The sequence below is a fragment of the Nycticebus coucang genome, chromosome 1, assembly GCF_027406575.1.
Source record: "Nycticebus coucang isolate mNycCou1 chromosome 1, mNycCou1.pri, whole genome shotgun sequence".
NCBI lineage: Eukaryota > Metazoa > Chordata > Mammalia > Primates > Lorisidae > Nycticebus > Nycticebus coucang.
Window position 1 is genome coordinate 64,268,942 of NC_069780.1, and position 22,630 is coordinate 64,291,571.

A 22,630-nucleotide genomic window follows, 5' to 3' on the forward strand; every position below is an offset into this window, starting at 1 on the left:
TGCTATGAATGCTTTATATGTGTGGGGGCATTACTAGGGTCTCCTTTCTTCAATAGAATTAAAATTTATCCTTCTATAACATGCTGAAATTTTCTGTCTTCTGGAACAAAACTGAGCAGAACTATCTCCCTTTACTTCCATCTTTTGAAGAATCCGCTAGTTTCTTCTGGTATAGCTCATTAGTATAACATATAAATTCCTTATTTATTCATGGAGATTAATAAGATACCTCACAGGTATCTCCCAACTCTGAGAATTACTGATACTATTTAAGTCTTATAGTTGCATTTTATAATGCTCTCTTACTAAAAAGGACAGACAACATTTTCCCCCCTGGGAGCAAAGAATATAAAAACTACATTTCAAACTAAAACATCTTAAGTCTAATGAAAACCCAAGACCAGCAACTCTCAGGAATTTGTGATTGGGTTTCTAACTTGAATGAACAAATAAATTAAAAAGAATCAAATTCAATTCTTGCAAAGGATGGTGATTTTCTACTTGTATTCGTGCTATAAATTTGGCAGGCCATAAAGATTTTAGAAAAATTATTGTTATTATTGCCTGATATTTTTAACAATGCATTTGCTGCTAAACCTTGAGGTGCATTCACGAAAAAGAAAAATCCATTTAAGTATCTATTATCTCTGAATGGAGATTTGATTTGATGAAACCTCCATGCAACTAACAAATGTCTGCCTCCTCAAATGACTTTTGCTTTGGCATTAATGCCTCAGAAAATAAATTATCATTATTTACGATCTTAATAATGTATATTTACATAATAAGTTTCTCAGAGAAATTGAAACAGTTTTTGCTTATTCTGCAGCACTTCTCATTTGTAAAAGTCAGAAAACTGCAGCTTTATTGTTCCAAGTGAGAAAATATATTGGGAGGGCACAGGCGCATCAAAGCCAAAGTCGGCATTCAACTTGCCCAGAGTCAGACATAGTCATGAATCCACATGCCCATGATCTTCAATCTTTCCATTCAGTATCACCTGTTGTTATAAAGTAAAGAACCTTATAAATTTAATAAAAATACTAAAAACTATAAGCACCTACTGTGTGATCAATGCTCTATGATATGGAAGAAGGAGCCCAGACCCAAATCTAATTGAAAAGACAAGATTTCAAAATAAGAATACCTCCAGACTCCTGTAAAAGAGAATATAATGACTTCTTTAGGCAAAGCAGTAGCTAAATTATAGGATAAGAAATAAAAAGAGCTCTGTTTTATTACCTGCTCTGCAACCATCCTGAAGCTAGTTATTTATACCACCCGTAAAATGAAATAAAACTGTACACTACAATCCTATCCCAGAAGGATAGGTGAGGATTGAGTGTAGGTGTCTGGAGTTTCACACACGGGGTTGTGATATACAAATTTGCTTTTATAACACATCCATGGTCCTCACACACCAGAGGGTGCCTTTGGCTGTCTAAATAGTACATCAAAAGGCAGCCAACATCCCTCTTCAATATCTCCTGAGGATTAGTTGAAGATCAAACTGAAAATATGATTCAGTGATTGCACATTAAATCATCCAAGGTTAAGACATACAAGGTCTCAATTTACTTTTGTAATATAAAATTAACCTTGTAGGTGCAAAATTACAGTATTATTTTATAATTATAGATATATCCTCTATATTTATGAGACATTACAAAATTAGGTTAGCTAATTATTTTGTCTCTAGCAAGAGCAAATTCATTAAATCTGCATCTCAGTATAAGTGTGACTAATTTCTTCATCTTACCGGTTTCTATTATCATTGTTTATATGATATTAATTAAATTTAATACTCAAGCATGAATTTAGAATTAAAAATTTTAGCCAAGCACACTCAAGTGATTGTTAGTTGTTGATAATACCAGACTCTTAGGATAAAAAGGGAGTAGGTAACTATTTTTACTTATCTGTGTAGTTTTATCTCCTACTACTAGACTATAAGCTACTTTGAGGCAGAGAAATTTATTCTTTATACTCATGACACTTAACACATGGTAAACAAATAGTATTTGCTGCATGTTCAAACTATAGTTGGATTGAAATGAAAGATAAGGCTTTTTCAGCATATTATGTTGTGTGAGTAGAACGCTGTCTGTTTACATTGATCAGATTTTTAATACTTTGATCATATTCTCATTTATATGGCTTTTAAACAATTGCAAATCTAAAACCCAAGATTCCATCCAATGAAACTATATTTATGTGTCTCCTTTTTTGATGGTCATTTCTTAAAGAGCCAAGCATGGTGAGGGAATAGAATGTACAATATTCTCAAAATAAGTATTAACAGAATGGGCATGGACTCATTTTCAATGGTACAAGATTGTAGAAGATAAGTCATTCTATCTCGTTCTTTACTTTCAAATATTCATTTTGAACAAAACCTTCCATAGTTCAATGTACATAAAAATATTTTAACAAATAAAAATTGAAACTTTAAAGTTCTACATATAAAACCAATAACATTTTTAACACAAAATTTTCAATCAAAACATTCTCTCTGATTATACACATTTCTTCTTTAGATTTTTCTCAATGTGCAACTTTGTTTTCTGTATCTTTCTTCTCTCTAAAATATGTAAAAATCATTTGCTTGCTACTTCCTTCCTGCCAATGGAACTCATAGTAAACCTGTATTTATAATATAAAAATTTGAGCTTAAAAACAACTAAAAATGTCTCCCCATAAAATGAGGTGACAGACACGTTAATTAGCTTGATTTAATGATCCCACGTTGTATACATATATAAAAACATCATGTTGTACCCTATATATGTATGCAATTATGATTTGTCAATTAAAATGTTAATAAAAAATAATTCTACTATATATCATAGAAAAATCCTTTATACAAAATAAGAAATATAAAGGTCCACATTAAGACATAGCTATAGAACTTGGTGAGATATTTTGAAAGAATTTTCCTTTTTACTGTATGTATTCTACATGCCCTTATAATATTGGTACAGAATCAATTTGACATTACTGATGTAAGCTGCAATGTTAGTTATTTTTGAATAAATTATTTAATTTCCTCTAAGAATAGAAAACTTTGGTTTTCTTTTTCTACTAATTTTTTGTTGTTGTTGTTGAGGATTCATTGAGGGTACAATAAGCCAGGTTATACTGATTGCATTTGTTAGGTAGAGTCCCTATTGCAATCCTGTCTTGCCCAAAAAAGGTGTGGCGCACACCAAGACCCCACCCACCTCCTTCCCTCTCTCTGCTCTTCCTTTCCCCATCCCTCCCTCCTTCTTTCTGCCTCTGCTCCCCCCTTCCCCCAACCCCACCATGACCTTAATTGTCATTAATTGTCCTCATATCAAAATTGAGTACATAGGATTCATACTTCTCCATTCTTGTGATGCTTTACTAAAAATAATGTCTTCCACTTCCATCCAGATTAATACGAAATATGTAAAGTCTCCATTTTTAATGGCTGTATAATAGTCAAGGGTATACATATACCACAGCTTGTTAATCCATTCCTGGGTTGGTGGGCATTTAGGCTGTTTCCACATTTTGGCGATTGTAAATTGAGCTGCAATAAACAGTCTAATACAAGTGTCCTTATGTTAAAAGGATTTTTTTCCTTCTGGGCAGATGCCCAGTAATGGGATTGCAGGATCAAATGGGAGGTCTACCTTGAGTGCTTTGAGGTTTCTACATACTTCCTTCCAAAAAGGTTGTACTAGTTTGCAGTCCCACCAGCAGTGTAAAAGTGTTCCCTTCTCTCTACATCCACGCCAGCATCTGCAGTTTTGAGATTTTGTGATGTAGCCCATTCTCACTGGGGTTAGATGATATCTCAGGGTGGTTTTGATTTGCATTTCCCTAATAGATAGGGATGATGAGCATTTTTTCATATGTTTGTTAGCCATTCATCTGTCTTCTTTAGAGAAGGTTCTATTAATGTCTCTTACCCATTGATATATGGGATTGTTGGCTTTTTTCATGTGGATTAATTTGAGTTCTCTATAGATCCTGGTTATCAAGCTTTTGTCTGATTCAAAATATGCAAATATCCTTTCCCATTGTGTAGGTTATCTATTTGCTTTGGTTGTTGTCTCCTTAGCTGTACAGAAGCTTTTCAGTTTAATGAAGTCCCATTTGTTTATTTTTGTTGTTGTTGCAATTGCCATGGCAGTCTTCTTCATAAAGTCTTTCCCCAGACTAGTATCTTAAAGCGATTTTCCTATGCTTTCTTTAAGGATTTTTATTGTTTCATGCCTTAAATTTAAGTCCTTTATCCATCTTGAATCAATTTTTGTGAGTGGGGAAAGGTGTGGGTCCAGTTTCAGTCTTACCAGTTCTCCCAACACCATTTATTGAATAGGGAGTCTTTCCCCCAAGGTATGTTCTTGTTTGGTTTATCAAAGATTAGGTGGTTGTAAGATGTTAGTTTCATTTCTTGGTTTTCAATTCGATTCCAAGTGTCTATGTCTCTGTTTTTGTACCAGTACCATGCTGTCTTGACCACTATGGCTTTGTAGTACAGACTAAAATCTGGTATGGTGATGTCCCCAGCTTTATTTTTATTACTAAGAATGCCTTAGGTATACGGGTTTTTTTCTGGTTCCATACAAAACACAGAATCATTTTTTCCAAATCTTGAATGTACGATGTTGGTATTTTAATAGGAATGGCATTGAATAGGTAGATTGCTTTGGGAAGTATAGACATTTTAACAATGTTAAGTCTTCCCATCCATGAGCATGGTATGTTCTTCCATTTGTTAATATCCTCTGCTATTTCCTTTCTGAGGATTTCATAATTTTCTTTCTTTTTTCATTAAATCATAGCTGTGTACATTAATGCAATCAGGGGGCACCATACACTGGTTTTATAGACCGTTTGACACATTTTCATCACACTGGTTAACATATCCTTCCTGGCATTTTCTTAGTTATTGTGTTAAGACATTTACATTCTACACTTACTAAGTTTCACATATAACCTTGTAAGATGCACCGTAGGTGTAATCCCTCCAATCACCCACCCTCCGCCCACGTCCCCCTTCCCTCCACACCCTTTCTCCCTTCCCCCTATTCTTAGGATATAACTGGGTTATAGCTTTCATATGAAAGCCATAAATTAGTTCCGTAGTAGGGCTGAGTACATTGGATATTTTTTCTTCCTTCTTGAGATACTTTACTAAGAAGAATATATTCCAGCTCCATCCATGTAAACATGAAAGAGGTAAAGTCTCCATCTTTCTTTAAGGCTGCATAATTTCCACAGTGTACATATACCACAATTTATTAATCCATTCATGGATCAATGGGCACTTGGGCTTTTTCCATGACATAGCAATTATGAATTGGGCTGCAATAAACATTCTGGTACAAATATCTTTGTTATGATGTGATTTTTGGTCTTCTGGGTATATGCCTAGTAGAGGAATTATAGGATTGAATGGCAGATCTATTTTTAGATCTCTAAGTGTTCTCCAAACATCTTTCCAAAAGGAATGTATTAATTTGCATTCCCACCAGCAGGGTAGAAGTGTTCCCTTTTCTCCACATTCACGCCAACATCTCTGATCTTGGGATTTTATGATATGGGCTAATCTTAACAGAGTTAGATGATATCTAAAGGTAGTTTTGATTTGCATTTCTCTGATGATTAAGGATGATGAGCATTTTTTCATATGTCTGTAGGCCTGTCTTCTTCAGAGAAGTTTCTCTTCAAGTCCCTTGCCCAACCTGCGATGGGATCACTTGTACTTTTCTTGCTTATACATTTGAGTTCTCTGTGAATTCTGCTTATTAAACCTTTGTCGGAAACATGACCTGCAAATATCTTGTCCCATTGTGATGGCTGTTGGCTTCCTTTACTTACTGTGTTCTTGGCTGTGTAGAAGCTTTTTAGTTCATCAGGTCCCAGTAGTGTATTTTTGAAGCTCCTTCAATTACCCGGGGGTCCTTCTCATAAAATACTCGCCCAGACCAATTTCATCAAGGGTTTTCCCTGCACTTTTCTTCTAGTATTTTTATAGTTTTATGTCTTAAGTTTAAATCTTTTATCCAGTCAGAGTCTATCTTAGTTAATGATGAAAGGTGTGGGTCCACTTTCAATCTTCTACAGGTTCACTCAGCACCATTTGTTAAATAGGGAATCTTTTCCCACTGAATGTTTTGAATTGGCTTGTCAAAGATCAAATAATGTTAAGTAGCTGGATTCATCTCTTGGTTCTCTATTCTGTGCCAGACATCTACTACTTTGTTTTTGTGCCAGCACCATGCTGTTTTGATCACTATCGATTTATAGTATTGTCGAGGTCTGGTAGCGTGATTCCTCCTGCTTTGTTTTTATATCTGAGTAATGTCTTGGCTATTCGAGGTTTTTTCTGATTCCATATAAAATGAAGTATTATTTTCCAAGATCTTTAAAGTATGACAGTGGAGCTTTAATAGGGATTGCATTAAATTTGTATATTGCTTTGGGTAGTATGGACATTTTAACAATGTTGATCCTTCCAGCCATGAGCATGGTATGTTTTTCCATTTCTTAACATTTTCAGCTGTTTCTTTTCTTAGAGTTTCATAGTTCTCTTTATAGAGATATTTCACGTCCTTTGTTAGATAAACTACCAATTTCATCTTCTTTGGCACTACTGTGAATGGAATAGAGTCCTTAACTATTTTTTCAGCTTGACTATTGTTGGTATATATAAAGGCTACCGATTTATGAATGTTCATTTTGTAATCTGAGATGCTGCTATATTCCTTGATCACTTCTAAGAGTTTTTTAGTAGAATCCCTGTTCTTTTCCAGATATACAATCATATCATCTGTGAAGAGTGAAAGTTTGATCTCTTCTGACCCTATATAGATACCCTTGATCGCCTTTTCTTCCCTAATTGTGGTGGCTAAAACTTCCATTACGATATTAAAGAGCAGTGGAGACAGTGGCCAGCCTTGTCTGGTTCCTGATCTGAGTGGAAATGATTTCAATTTAACTCCATTCAATACGATATTGGCTGTGGGTTTGCTGTAGATGGCCTCTATTGGTTTAAGAAATGTACTTTCTATACCAATTTTCTTAAGTGTTCTGATCATGAAGAGATGCTGGATATTATTAAAACCTTTTTCTGCATCAATTGAGAGAATCATATGGTCTTTGGTTTTTAATTTGTTTATGTGCTGAATTATACTTATAGATTTACAGATATTAAACCAGCCTTGAGACCCTGGGATAAAACCAACTTGGTCAAGATATATAATGTTTGATGTGTTGCTGGATTCTGTTTGTTAGGATCTTGTTGAATATTTTTGCATCTATATTCATTAGTGATATCGGTCTATAATTTTCTTTTCTTGTGGGGTCTTTTCCTGTTTGGGGGATCAGGGTGATGTTTGCTTCATAGAATGTGTTGGGTAGTCTTCCTTCTTTTTCTACATTTTGGAACAGGTTGAGTAATATAGGCACTAATTCCTCTTTAAAGGTTTGGTAGAATTCTGACGTGAAACCATCTTGTCCAGGGGTTTTCTTTTTAGGGAGGTTTTGTATGGTTGATGCTATTTCAGAACTTGATATGGGCCTTTTCAACATTTCCACTTAATTCTGGCTAAGTCTTGGAAGGTGATCAATAATTTCCTTCAGATTTTCATATTTCTGAGAATAAAGATTCTTGTAATATTCATTAAGGATTTTTTTAATTTCTGAGGGGTCTGTTGTTATTTCGTCTTTGTCCTTTCTGATTGATGAGATTAGAGATTTTACTCTTTATTTCCTGGTTAGGTTAGCCAAAGGTTTATCTATTTTATTGACCTTTTCAAAAAACCAACTTGGATTTATTGATCTGTTGTATAATTCTTTTGTTTTCAATTTCATTTAATTCTGCTCTAATTTTGGTTATTTCTTTTCTTCTTCTGGGTTTAGGGTTGGAATTTTCTTCCTTTCCAGTTGCTTGAGATGTCCCATTAAGTTGTTAACTTCCTCTCTTTCCATTTTTTTGAGGAAGGCTTGCAGTGCTATAAATTTCCCTCTGAGGACTGCCTTTGCAGTATCCCAGAGGTTCTGATAATTCATGTCTTCATTGTCGTTTTGTTCCAAAAATTTGGCAATTTCCTTCTTGATCTCATCTCTGACCCAGCTATCATTCAGCATAAGGTTATTTAACTTCCATGTTTTTGTATGAGTATGCAGATGCCTGTTGTTACTGAGATCAACTTTTATTCCATAGTGGTCCAAGAAGATGCAAGGAATAATTTCTATTCCTTGAACTTTACTGAGGTTAGACTTGTGACCTAAGATGTGATCAATTTTGTAGTATGTTCCGTGGGCTGTTGAGAAGTATGTGTATTCAGTTTTGTTGGGATGAAATGTTCTGTAGATGTCTGCTAATCCAAATGTTGGATGCTTAGGTTTAAATCTAAAATTTCTTTGCTCAGCTTCTTATTGGAGGATCAATCCAACACTGCGAAAGGAGTGTTGAAATCTCTAACTATTATGGAGCTGGAGGAAATCAAGTTGCTCATGTCTGTTAGAGTTTCTCTTACAAATTGAGGTGCATTCTAGTTGGGTGCGTAGATATTACTAATTGAAATATCATCATACTGAGTATTACCCTTAACAAATATGAAGTGAGCATTCTTATCCTTCCTTACTTTTGTTGGTTTAAAGCCTATTGTATATGCAAATAAAATTGCAACACCTGCTTTTTTCTGATTACCATTTGCCTGAAATATGGATGACCATCCTTTCACCCTGAGTCTATATTTGTCTTTTAAGGTAAAATGTGACTCTTGTATGCAGCAAATATCTGGCCTGAGTTTTTTTTGTATCCAGTCAGCTAACCTGTGCCTCTTTAGAGGACAGTTTAAGGCGTTCACATTAATGGAGAATATTGATAAGTCTGGTAAAATTTGGGGTATCGAGTTTTTTGAAAGTCCAGTGGATATTTTTAATCCTTTTGCCACTGTGGAAGTTGGACTTGATCAAAAGTTTCTGAGTGAGTTTACTTTTGTGGTAGGGGATTGTCCTGGTCATTATGGAGGATAGGTCTGAGAATATCCTGAATAGCTCGTTTGGTTATGACAAATTTCTTCAACATATGAATGTCATTAAAGTATTTAATTTCTCCATCATAAATGAAACTCAGTTTAGCTGGATACAGGATCCGCAGTTGAAAGTTATTTTGCTTTAGGAGATTAAAAGTCGATAACCACCCTCTTCTGGGTTGAAAATTTTCAGCAGAAAGATCTGCAGTCATTCTAATATTCTTCCCTTTGTAGGTAATGGATTTCTTACATCTGGCTGCTTTCAGAATTTTCTCCCTCATATTAACTTTAGTGAAGTTAATTATGATATGCCTGGGGGATGTCTCATTGGGATTGAGTCATGCTGCGGTTCTGAAAATGTCTGCTATCTGAATTTCAGAATCTCTTGGCATGTCTGGAAAATTCTCTTTCATAATTTCATGGAGAAAGGCCTCTGTGCCTAGCGAGGCCACTTCATCACTTTCAGGGATTCCAATGAGGCGGATATTAGCCTTCTTCGAATTATCCCAGAGCTCTCTGAGAGAATGATCCATTTTTGCTCTCCATTTCTCTTCCTCTTTGAGAGTTTGGGAGCGTTCAAAGGCTTTGTCTTCAATGTCAGAAATCCTTTCTTCTGCTTGCTCCACTCTGTTACTAAAGGATTCTACTGTATTTTTCAGATCTTTGAGGGCTGCAAATTCTTGCTTCAGTTGGTCAAAATCTTTGGTGGTTTTGTCCTTAAATTCGTTAAATTCTTGAGACAACTTCTGAATTTCTCCTCAAATTTCTAAATCAGACTTTTGAATTGCTCCTCGAATTTCTAATTCCAAATTTTCCTCCATTTTATTAATTTTGTTTGCAATTCAAATTCTGAAATTCAATTTCTGACATCTCAGCCAGCTGTTTATGAATGGGATCTTCAGTTACATCTGCCATATCTTTCTTTGCCAGGGGTTGATCTATTCTGGTTATTCATCTTACCAGAGTTTTTCCACTGATTCCACCCCATAATTGTTTTACACCATTTGATTTTTCCCCTGGAGCTTTGTTGAGGATCCGTACAGTGCCATGGCCTGAGAAACTGGGGACCTGTTTGGTGTGGTGGGGCTAAGTGGTTCTGTCTTGTTTTCAGCTGGTCTCTGTTCGATCCTAGTGAAACAGTTACTCTGGGTTGAAGTCTCAGAGTAATTGCTGGAGAAATACAAGCAATTAAGTCACCCGCCCCCCATAGGCAACAATTGGAAAAGGAAAATCAAACATTCCTACAACCACACACCCAGGGCACCACCTGAATAGTCCTCAGGTGATTGGCTCAGTTCAAAGGTCCAAATCAATTGTCTCAGTCAGCATCTGTCTTAGGTGGGAGAGTTTAAAAGGTCTCTGGCAACTGGATTGCAGGGGTCTGGTGACTACTGTGACATGGCTTGCTCAAGTGCTCCTTGGAATCAGGAGGACCCACTGAGCAAATAGATCAGTCTGGGAAGGTTGATACCTCCTTCCCCACCTTGCACCTTTGTCATACCCAGTCACTGATAGTCCCGCAGGTCTCTGACCCTGTTGCCTGTAGTGAACAGTTACTCCAGGGGTTTGCACCTGCCTGAATCACAAGGAAATCTATTTTTGCTCAGCCAGGCCGCTGCGCTCTGCCTCTATCTAGCAGAAGAAGGTGAGGCCTGACAACCTCGGGTGATTGATGGAGGGTGTGGGCTGTTCACTTAGTTCCAGCCCCCACCCCCCGATTGATGTTACTGACAGAACAGAACAGAACAGAACAGAACAGAACAACTTTGTGGGAATTTGTTTTTGTCCGTGCTAAATTCCCCTGCACATGAGAAGCTGTTTTGTGTTCCCAGAGCCTGCACCTCAGGCCCTGTCTTTGCTCCTGTGGGTTTTTATTCAGTTACCTGTCAGTTCTAGCCTTCTGTCTTCCTTTGTCTATAGGCTGATGATCCCCTAAGTACTGAGTGCATCTAAGGCTCAGTAAAGCGGTCCTCTGGGTCAGCCCCACCCTAGGAATTTCCCGCCTCTGTGCGTGCGTTTCTAGTCCCCATGCTTACCCTGGCCAGTACTGCCTCAGGCAAACCCTTTCCTCATGAGGCCTGCATTCCTGTCCCAGATCTGTTTTGTGGTGGTTGCCACCTGAGTAGATGCCCGGCCTCCTCTCGTTGCCCAGGGAGACAGGGGGTGTGGCTTCAGAATATCCAGGAATGAGCCCTATTGTAGCTAAAAGACAGCTGTTGCTCTGCACCTCAGGGCACCACCGCTCCGGTGTGGTTCTCTCTCACCTGACCGTCCTTTCCTCACTCTCATGCCCCAGAGTCAGTACTGACCAGCTGTTGTTTAGGCCCTGTCCACACCCCTCGAGAAATCACCCAAGAATCTGGACTCCTTTGGGATAGGCCTCCAGACCTCAGAGTGAGAGTGTAGGGGAGTGCTGGGAGCTCAGAGTTGCAGGTAGAAAATATATACAGTTTTTTACAGTTTTATGCCTGGCAAGAGAACACCGTGGCACCCTAGTAGGGGAGGTAGGTCCAGTTTTTAGAGGTTCTCTCCCATGGCGTGTAGTGGGAGGACCTTTGAACTCTGCTCATCTGTTTGTGGGGCACTCCAAGCCATTCTCATGGGGGAGGGTACCCCCATCCACTTGGTGATGGATTTTGTACCTTTTGTTTGTATCCTTGGGGTCACACTCGCCTCAGCAGGGTTGATGTGCGTTCTTCAACATTCTCTCTTGGTGCAGCTCAAATCCACCAGGTTACTTGCTAAATTTCTGTACTTTAACTCTCCTTCTGGGCAGGAGCCTCTGTGGAAAGCTGGCTGCAGTCAGCCATCTTGTGTCCACCCCCCGATAATTTTCTTTATAGAGTTCCTTCACCTCCTTTGTTAGGTATATTTCTAGGTATTTCATTTTCTTTGAAACTATGGTGAAGGGAGTTGTGTCCTTAATTAGCTTCTCATCTTGACTGTTATTGGTGTATACAAAGGCTACTGACTTGTGGACATTGATTTTATATCCTGAGACATTACTGTATTTTTTGATGACTTCTAGGAGTCTTGTGGTTGAGTCTTTGGGATTCTCTAAGCATAAGATCATGTCATCAGCAAAGAGAGAGAGTTTGACCTCCTCTGCTCCCATTTGGATTCCCTTTATTTCCTTGTCTGCCTAATTGTATTGGCTACAACTTCCAGCACTATGTTGAATAGTAAAGGTGACAGAGGACAACCTTGTCTGGTTCCAGTTCTAAGAGGAAAAGCTTTCAGTTTTACTCCAGAATAGAAAACTTTTAAGTGCTGGTAAAAATGCAAATGAAATAAAGAAGTTTGATCTTTAGGAAGCTTAATGTAAATTTTTAGGAACAAAACATAGACCCAAGAAATGAGTAAGAATATTCATAAATAACAAATCAGTAAATGCAACCGAAGTCTAACTATTGAATATATGTGTCCTTAAAAAAAAAATACAGGCCAGCTGTGGTGGCTCTAACACTCAGAGAAGCCAAGGCAGGTGGATGACTTCAGCTCAAGGGTTCCCAATCAGCCTGAACAAAAGCAGGCTGATCCCCATCTCTACTAAAAATAGAAAAACTAGCCAGGCTATGGTCCCTGCTATGGAAGGCAAACAAGAGGATCACTTAAGTCCAAGAGTTTGAGGTTGCTGTGAGCTATCATGCCATGGCAATCTACCCAGTGTGCAGAGTAAGACTCAAAACACTGGCTAATGATGAAAGTGATTTCATAGACTAGCAGTGCTTATGAGTAGGTTTAACAGGTTTCAGCAGATAAGGGTCAGCTTCCTTTCACATTCACTTATAGCAATGTCACTGCCAACAATAGTCATATGGAAACAGTGGATGAATAAAGTCGGGAAGACCATTTGACCAATGTAAGGCCATGATACATACACATTGATGCTGGAGTACTTGTATAACCAATCCCTTTTTGTTTTTCTGTTTTACATTAATTCTCTTTATTTCTAAATAGATACAAAGTAGAATTATATTAAACATCAATTAGCAAATTAATAAATATTAACCCTAGCCAAAATTTCAGAAATTAGTTTAATTGTCTTTCCATCTTCTTTCCTGTTACTAGACAAAAAAAATCCTTTTTCTATTATTATTCAATTTACAGTAAGTATCAGAGTGGGCTTGCATTGCTATTGTGATCAGAGAATTTAATCAAACTGTAAAAAAAAAACAAAAAAAAAACAGACACAAAAACAAAGCAATCTAAGCAACATATTTTGTTTTCCTCCTGGAAGTTAAAGTGCATGTAGAGAAATACTGGCATTTTTTTATTTCTGCCCTCCAACTCCGAAGTTGAATTTTAACTTAATTTATTGATTCTGCTTTATGACATTACAGTACTTGATGAAGTACCTCTCAAGCTTTGGACCTGGAAAATAACAACAATATCAAAAACTGCAACTTGGAACCACTGCTAAGTATAAATATAAGGAAATCCAAAAGAGAGCAAGCATCACCCAAAGGCAGCCAGCAGATAAAATCCGGCAACCTCTGAAATGCAATGGTGCACTCCTTTCTTCTAGAAAGAATGTAATTTGTTCCACTTATAAAATGCTGTTTTTCTCAATAATCAGGGCTCAGTCCCTGTTGACTCAATATGGCCAGAAACAAAGAAAACTTTTAGCAGTATTTCTCTCTTTATCAACTCCATCGAGAAGTCAATCTAGGCTAACATGGTGGCTCCCACATCTTGCCTGTGACTATTTCAGAATCACCTAGTGGGCTGCAGTAAACAGACTTCTGGGCCTGCCCATCTCAGAGGTTTTAAGAGTTCTTGACATTGGGGGATGCCAGGTTTTTTTTTTTTTTCCATCAAGTTCCCAGGTTATGCCAGTGCTACGGGTCCTGGGACCACCCTTTATAAACACTGGGCTAAAGGAACTCGGACAAAGAAAATTGTTAAGAACTGAAATATGTTTGCATTTAGGCTCCCCAGAATCTAGCTAAATTGAGAATCTCAATCCAGGAGTTTAACTGCTGATGAATGTACTATATACAGGCAATAAATAGTTTTAAATCCTTCTAAAAATTACCTAATAAATATCTACCAGATGTCTAAATTAATCTCACCAGTTAATAAAGCTAGTACCTAAGAACTGGTTTTATTTTGACAAAGAATGAAAGGTCCAGAAAAAAAAAACAAGGCTGGAAAATGTATCCATCTTACCTCCCCACCCCACACGGCTCCTTTACTGCCTGTAGACCTTTCAACAAATGAGTACATGTGTGTACACACAAAACACACCCTCTGCCACCAGTGAAACTGCGGGGCAAGAAAAAGAGCTCCAACGAAGGCCCACATATCAGGTGTCTAAATATTCTAAAGTTATAAACCCAGCAAGAAACTGTTAAATATGCTCTATCCACTTACCTTGACAAATGTACTTTCTTAACAATTTGTCAGCCTGCTTCTAATTTAGAATATGCAAACTGAGAGGTTTTGAGTTTGAGGGTGGCGGGGGGGGTGTTAGCAGATCATTGTTTGTTGTGTTTTAGAGATGGAATCTCACTGTTATCCAGGCTGGAGTCAAGTGTCTATTCACAGATGCAATCCTACTACTGGTCAGCATGGAAAATTTGTACCTAAATTTGAGGCTCCAGGAGAACCAATTCCCAGCCTGCAAACATTCTCCTTCTCTTTTGAACCTCAGCTCCAACTTATACTATGAAGAGTCTAGGGATTTGTCTATATTCCACAAAATCATCCTTTGGCCGCCATCAGGCCTTTTGCATGGAGACTGTGGCATGGTCTGCTGTAGAAGAGTGTGTCCATGGAAAATCCTAGACCATTGGTTCTCAACCTTCCTAATGCCTCCTAATGCCACAACCCTTTAATACAGTTCCACATGTTGTGGTGACCCCAGACCATAAAATTATTTTTGTTGCTACTTCATAACTGTAATTTTGCTACTGTTAAGAATCACAATGTAAAAAACAAACAAACAAAAAAGAATCACAATGTAAATATCTGATATGCAGGATGTATTTTCATTGTTACAAAGGGGTCACAACCCACAGGTTGAGAACCTTTGTGATGGACCCTAACAGCACTTTGAGCAGTGAAACCTAGTATCTTGGGTACCTGAAATATAGTCTAGAAGAGGAATATGTACCCTGGGGAGGGAAAATCCTATTGGCCCCTACAGACTTCTTATACCCTAAGGAGGATATGGCCAAAAAAATGTCAAAGTGGGGCCACTATAAGACGGTCCCAAGGAGTACTGCACTCTTCTTCAGTGACCTAGAATTCTCATTTATTATATATTTTTTGAGCAGAACTTCAAATATGTACTTAATTTATTCTAAATTATAGGTAACTGAAAAACAGAATAAAGTCTTTTTTTATTTGTATTGTAATACAAGCTTCTATGATAAACATTCTGATGGTAGAGAGTCAGACCTTCATAGACTAGGAGGGCAAGAGAAGTTAGTCAATGCAAAACAGACATCTCTCCTTAATACTATTAAGCATCTTTTCACGTATTGTCCCAGAGAAAACTTTGATCAGCATTAAAGAACATAGGAAGCAGGAAGCCTGAGTTCCAGCTTCATTATTTTCTAAACTCACTTTTCTGCTTAAATTAAGAGGTTTTGAGAAAAACACAACCTCTTTACTATTCAATTTCTCATTTTAAAAAGAGGAGAACTATAATAAATCAGAATTTTGTAAAAGGTGTCCCATAGACTGTCAACAGATATTACTTGAAAATAGGTGACAGGGATGGTCATGGTGCGGACTGGTCTACAATCAAATAAATTTAATTCACATCAAAAGTGAAACTTATTTATTCCCTATTAATGTGTATTTTAATTGTTCAAGACTGGGCAATTGTATATAGAGCTCCTCAAAATTATTACTACAACAGATTACTCTTTAAAAGAGCATCTGACTTAATTGGTGCTTCTCAGAGCACATGTTGGGAATGGTGGATCAGATGATGAATTCATTTTTGATTGCTGTGTAACAAATTACCACGAACTGTGACTCCGAGTCCTCATGCAATTTCAGTCTGGATGTCAGACATGACTGAGTCATCTAAAGGCTTCACTAGGTCTGGATGATTCACTCCCTTCTCTCTACTCTTGGTTTTGAAGCTGGAAGAGGGTTCCATGGAATGTGCTGGTCTCTAGACTGGAAAAAGGAAGAAAATTAATTCTCCCCTAGGGTCTTCAGGAAAGAATTCAGTCTTTAGATGCTTTGATTTTAGACCAGAGAGAACCATACTGAGCTACTGATTTACCAAACTGTAGTAACATAGTTCTTTGAACCCACTAAGTGTGTGGTAATGTGTTACGCAAGCAATAGGGCACTATACAATTAAGTAATTTAATTTTTAAATACTGTGGTATATTAGAATTTTGAATTAGTTCATTATTCAACATAAATATAGAATATATTATCTAAAGGAATTTTCAATCCCTATATTAGTAACATCACATTTTATTTTCTTATATTAACACTTTGAGAACAAACTAACAAAGATCAAAATCTCCTGAATCAGGCCAGGTAGGGTGGCTCGCGGCAGTAATCCTAGCACTCTGGGAGGCCAATGCAGGGGACTGCCTGAGCTTATAGGTTTGAGACCAGCCTGAGCCAGAGCCAAGACCTCATCTCTGAGAAATAACCAGGCATTGTGGTGGGCACCTGTAGTCACGGCTACTCAGGAGGCTGAGGCGAGAAAATCAATTGAGCCCAAGAGTTTGAGATTGCTGTGAGCTGTGATGCCATGGCACTCTACAAAGGGTGACAAAGTGAGATTATGTCTCAACAACAACAACAACAACAAAAATCTACTGCTGGGTCATATATTGTGGGGAAATTATTTGGAAGGATTTATTTTTTTCTCATGGGAGACTACACTGGATTTCATTTTTACCAAAAATTCTTGTAGGAATTGTTAAAAGTAGATGAGATTTAGAAATTGCAAGGACACGTTTTGAAAGGGATATATTTTATGCCTACATAAAATATAAATTTGATTGTTTAAAAATTTAAGTGTGTAAACATATTTCAAACTATTTTATGCCAATATCAGATGTAAACCAAATTAGAAAACAGATAATAACTTGCTTTCCCAGTAAGATGTTATTACTATAACCTATCATTTGTCATGTTTGAATACCTAATAGTAATGTGTTATAAAGAACTAAGGAGGCTATAAAGAAGTTTCCGACGTACTTACTAATCTTGGAACACGGAAAATCTGAAAAACAATATAAGACAAAATAGTAAATTACAGTTAAAATTAGCATTAAAAAGAGATGACAAACTATCAGGTGATTACTTTCCAAATAAATGAGTCAGAAAATAAATTATATAGAATATTAAGTGAAGGAAATATGATCAGGCAAAATAAGGAAAAACACTATAAGGTAGATGTATTTTACCTGGGTCTTAGAAATGACAAGCAAGTGTACAGTATTAGGAGGAAAGGAATTCTAAGCAGGTAACTTGAGATAAGAAATACTCATTATATCAATCACTGTGATTATAGTTATTGTTTACCTATTTAGAAATTCCTTAAGGACAAGAGCATGTCTCACACTTGTACCGTAGAATTTATGAGAATTTCCAGCACATAATACAAACTCAAATATTTTCTTGTACATATTTATCTATATTTTATTGTATATATGTAAAGTACACAACAATTTTTTTTATTAAATTATAGCTGTGTACATCAATGCGATCATGGGGCACCAAACACTGGTTTTATAGACCGTTTGACACATTTTCATGACACTGGTTAACATAGCCTTCCTGGCATTTTCTTAGTTATTGTGTTAAGACATTTACATTCTACATTTGCTAATTTTCACATATAACCTTGTAAGATGCACCGCAGATATAATCCCACCGATCACCCTCCCTCCATCCACCTCCCCCCTCCCTCCCCTCCCTTTCCCCCTTCCCCCATTCTTAGGTTATAACTGGGTTATAGCTTTCATGTGAAAGCCATAAATTAGTTTCATAGTAGGGCTGAGTACATTGGATTACTTTTTCTTCCATTCTTGAGATACTTTACTAAGAAGAATATGTTCCTGCTCCATCTATGTAAACATGAAAGAGGTAAAGTCTTCATCTTTCTTTAAGGCTGCATAATATTCCAAGGTGTACATGTACCACAATTTATTAATCCATTCGTGGATCGATGGGCACATAGGCTTTTTTCATGACTTAGCAATTATGAATTGGGCTGCAATAAACATTCTGGTACAAATATCTTTGTTATGATGTGATTTTTGATCTTCTGTGTATATGCCTATTAGAGGAATTATAGGATTAAATGGCAGATCTATTTTTAGATCTCTAAGTGTTCTCCAAACATCTTTCCAAAAGGAATGCCTTCCCACCAGTAGTGTAGAAGTGTTCTGTTTTCTCCACATCGACGCCAACATCTCTAGTCTTGGGATTTTGTGATATGGCCTAATCTTACTGGAGTTAGATAGTATCTCAAAGTAGTTTTGATTTGCATTTCTCTGATGATTAAGGATGATGAGCATTTTTTCATATGTCTGTAGGCCATGTGCCTGTCTTCTTCAGAGAAGTTTCCCTTCAAGTCCCTTGCCCAGCCTGTGATGGGATCACTTGTTCTTTTCTTGATTATACGTTGAGTTCTCTGTGAATTCTGGTTATTGAACCTTTGTCAGAAACATAACCTGCAAATATCTTCTCCCATTCTGATGGCTGTTGGCTTCCTTTACTTACTGTGTTCTTGGCTGTGCAGAAGCTTTTTAGTTCGATCAGGTCCCAGTAGTGTATTTTCGAAGCTACTTCAGTTTATTCACCCAGACTGATTTCTTCAAGGGTTTTCCCTGCACTCTCTTCTAGTATTCTTATAGTTTCATGTCTTAAGTTTAAATCTTTTATCCAGTCAGAGTCTATCTTAGTTAATGGTGAAAGGTGTGGGTCCAGTTTCAGTCTTCTATAGGTTTCCAGGCAGTTCACCCAGAACCATTTGTTAAATAGGGAATCTTTTCCCCACTGAATGTTTTTAATTAACTTGTCAAAGATCAAATAACAGTAAGTAGCTGGATTCATCTCTTGGTTCTCTATTCTGTTCCACACATCTACTTCTCTGTTTTTTTGTGCCAGTACCATGCTGTTTTAATCACTATCAATTTATAGTAGAGTCTGAGATCTGGTAGCATGATCCCTCTGCTTTGTTTTTATTTCTGAGTAATGTCTTGGCTATTCGAGGTTTTTTGTGATTCCATATAAAATGAAGTATTATTTTTCCAAGATCTTTAAAGATGACAGTGGAGCTTTAATAGGGATTGCATTAAATTTGTATATTGCTTTGGGTAGTATGGACATTTTAACAATGTTGATTCTTCCCAGCCATGAGCATGGTATGTTTTTCCATTTGTTAACATTTTCAGCTGTGTCTTTTCTTAGAGTTTCATAGTTCTCTTTATAGAGATCTTTCACGTCCTTTGTTAGATAAACTACCAAATATTTCATCTTTTTTGGCACTACTGTGAATGGAATAGAGTCCTTAACTGTTTTTTCAGCTTGACTATTGTTAGTATTTATAAAGGCTACTGATTTATGAATGTTGATTTTGTAGCCTGAGACCCTGATCACTTCTAAGAGTTTTGTAGTAGAATCCCAGGTGTTTTCCAGATATACAATCATATCATCTGCAAAGAGCGAAAGTTTGATCTCTTCTGACACTATATGGATACCCTTGATCACCTTTTCTTCCCTAACTGTGATGGCTAAAACTTCCATTAAAATGTTAAAGAGCAGTGGAGACAGTGGGCAGCCTTGTCTGGTTCCTGATCTGAGTGGAAATGATTTCAATTTAACTCCATTCAATACGATATTGCTGTAAATGGCCTCTATCAGTTTAAGAAATGTCCCTTCTATACCAGTTTTCTTAAGTGTTCTGATCATGAAGGGATGCTGGATATTATCAAAGCTTTTTCTGCATTAATTGAGAGAATCATATGGTCTTTGGTTTTTAATTTGTTCATGTGCTGAATTATACATATAGATTTACATATATTGAACCAGCCTCTAGACCCTGAAATAAAACCGATTTGGTCATGATGTATACTTTGTTTGATGTGTTGCTGAATTCTGTTTGTTAGGATCTTGTTGAATATTTTTGCATCTATATTAATTAGTGATATTGGTCTATAATTTTCTTTTCTTGTGGGGTCTTTTCCTGTTTTGGGGATCAGGGTGATGTTTGCTTCATAGAACGTGTTGGGTAGTCTTCCTTCTTTTTCTACATTTTGGAACAGGTTGAATAATATAGGTACTAATTCCTCTTTAAAGGTTTGGTAGAATTCTGACGTGAAGCCATCTTGTCCCGGGCTTTTCTTTTTAGGGAGGTTTTGTATGGTTGATGCTATTTCAGAACTTGATATAGGCCTGTTCAACATTTCCACTTGATTCTGGCTAAGTCTTGAAAGGTGATGTGCTTCCTAGTGGTGGCCAATAATTTCGTTCAGATTTTTATATTTCTGAGAATAAAGTTTCTTGTAATATTTATTAAGGAATTTTTGAATTTCTGAGGAGTCTGTTGTTATTTTGTCTTTGTCGTTTCTGATTGATGAGATTAGAGATTTACTCTTTTTTTCCTGGTTAGGTTAGCCAAAGGTTTATGTATTTTATTGACCTTTTCAAAAAACCAACTTTTTGATTTGTTGATCTGTTGTATAATTCTTTTGTTTTCAATTCATTTAATTGCTCTCTAATTTTGGTTATTTCTTTTCTTCTATTGGATTTGGGGTTGGAATGTTCTTCCTTTTCCAGTTGCTTGAGATGTCCTATTAAGTTGTTAACTTCCTCTCTTTCCGTTTTCTTGAAGAAGGCTTGCAGTGCTATAAATTTCCCTCTGAGACTGCCTTTGTGGTATCCCAGAGGTTCTGATAATTTGTGTCTTCATTGTCGTTTTGTTCCAAAAATTTGGCAATTTCCTTCTTAATCTCATCTCTGACCCAGCTATCATTCAGCATAAGGTTATTTAACTTCCACATTTTTGTATGACTATGCAGATTCCTGTTGTTACTAAGCTCAACTTTTATTCCTTGGTGGTCTGAGAAGATGCAAGGAATAATTTCTATTCCTTTAACTTTACTGAGGTTAGACTTGTGACCTAAGATGTGATCGATTTTGGAGTATGTTCCATGGGCTGATAAGAAGTATGTGTATTCAGTGTTATTGAGATGAAATGTTCTGTAGATGTCTGCTAAATCCAAATGTTGGATGGTTAGGTTTAAATCTAAAATTTCCTTCCTCAGCTTCTTATTGGAGGATTGATCCAACACTGCCAATGGAGTGATGAAATCTCCAACTATTATGGAGCTGGAGGAAATCAAATTGCTCATGTCTGTTAGAGTTTCTCTTATTAATTGAGGTGCATTCTGGTTGGGTGCAAAGATATTAATAATTGAAATCTCACCATATTGAGTATTACCCTTAACAAATATGAAGTGAGCATTCTTATCCTTCCTTACTTTTGTTGGTTTAAAGCCTATTGTATATGCAAATAAAATTGCAACACCTGCTTTTTTCTGATTACCATTTGCCTGAAATATGGATGACCATCCTTTCACCCTGAGTCTATATTTGTCTTTTAAGGTAAGATGTGACTCTTGTATGCAGCAAATATCTGGCCTGAGTTTTTGTATCCAGTAAGCTAATCTGTGCCTCTTTAGAGGACAGTTTAAGGTGTTCACATTAATGGAGAATATTGATAAGTCTGGTAAAATTTTGGGTATCGAGTTTTTCGAAAGTCCAGTGGACATTTTTAATCCTTTCACCAGTGTGGAAGTTGGAGTTTGATCAAAAGTTTCTGAGTGAGTTTACTTTTGTGGTAGAGGATTGGGCTGGCCATTATGGAGGATAGGTCTGAGAATATCCTGAAGAGCTGGTTCTCTTGCCTCTATTTAGCAGGAGAAGTGACACCTTGGGCGCTTGATGGAGATGGGGGTGGGGGTGTTCACTCAGTTCCAGCCCCTCCATCCCCCGATTTATGTTACTGACAGAACAGAACAGAACAACTTTGCGGGAATTTGTATCTTTCCATGCTAAATTCCCCTGCAGAAGAGAAGCTGTTTTGTGTTCCCAGAGCCTGTGCCTCAAGTCCTGTCTTTGCTCCTGCAGGTTTGTATTCGGTTACCTGTCAGTGCTAGCCTCCTGTCTTCCTTTGTCTATAGGCTGATGATCCCCTGAGGGCTGAGTGTGTCTAAGGCTCAGTAAAGCGGTCCTCTGGGTCATCCCCACCCTGGGAACTTTCCAGCTCTGCACATGGGTTTCTAGTCCCCGTGCTCCACCCAAGCCGGTACCACCTTAGGCAAACCCTTTACTCACGGGGCCTGCGTTTCTGTCCCAGATCTGTTCCATGGTGGTTGCCACCTCAGTAGATGCCCGGCCTTCTCTGGTTGCCCAGGGAGATGGGGGTGTGGCTTCAGAATATCCAGGAATGAGCCCTATTTTTGCTAAAAGACGACTGCTGCTCTGTGCCTCAGGGAACTGCTTCTCCTTTGTGGTTCTCTCTCAGCCGAGCGTCCTCTTGTCATTCTCATGCCCCAGAATCAGCACTGACCAGCTGCAGTTTAGGCCCTGTCCACACCCCTCGAGTAATCACCCAA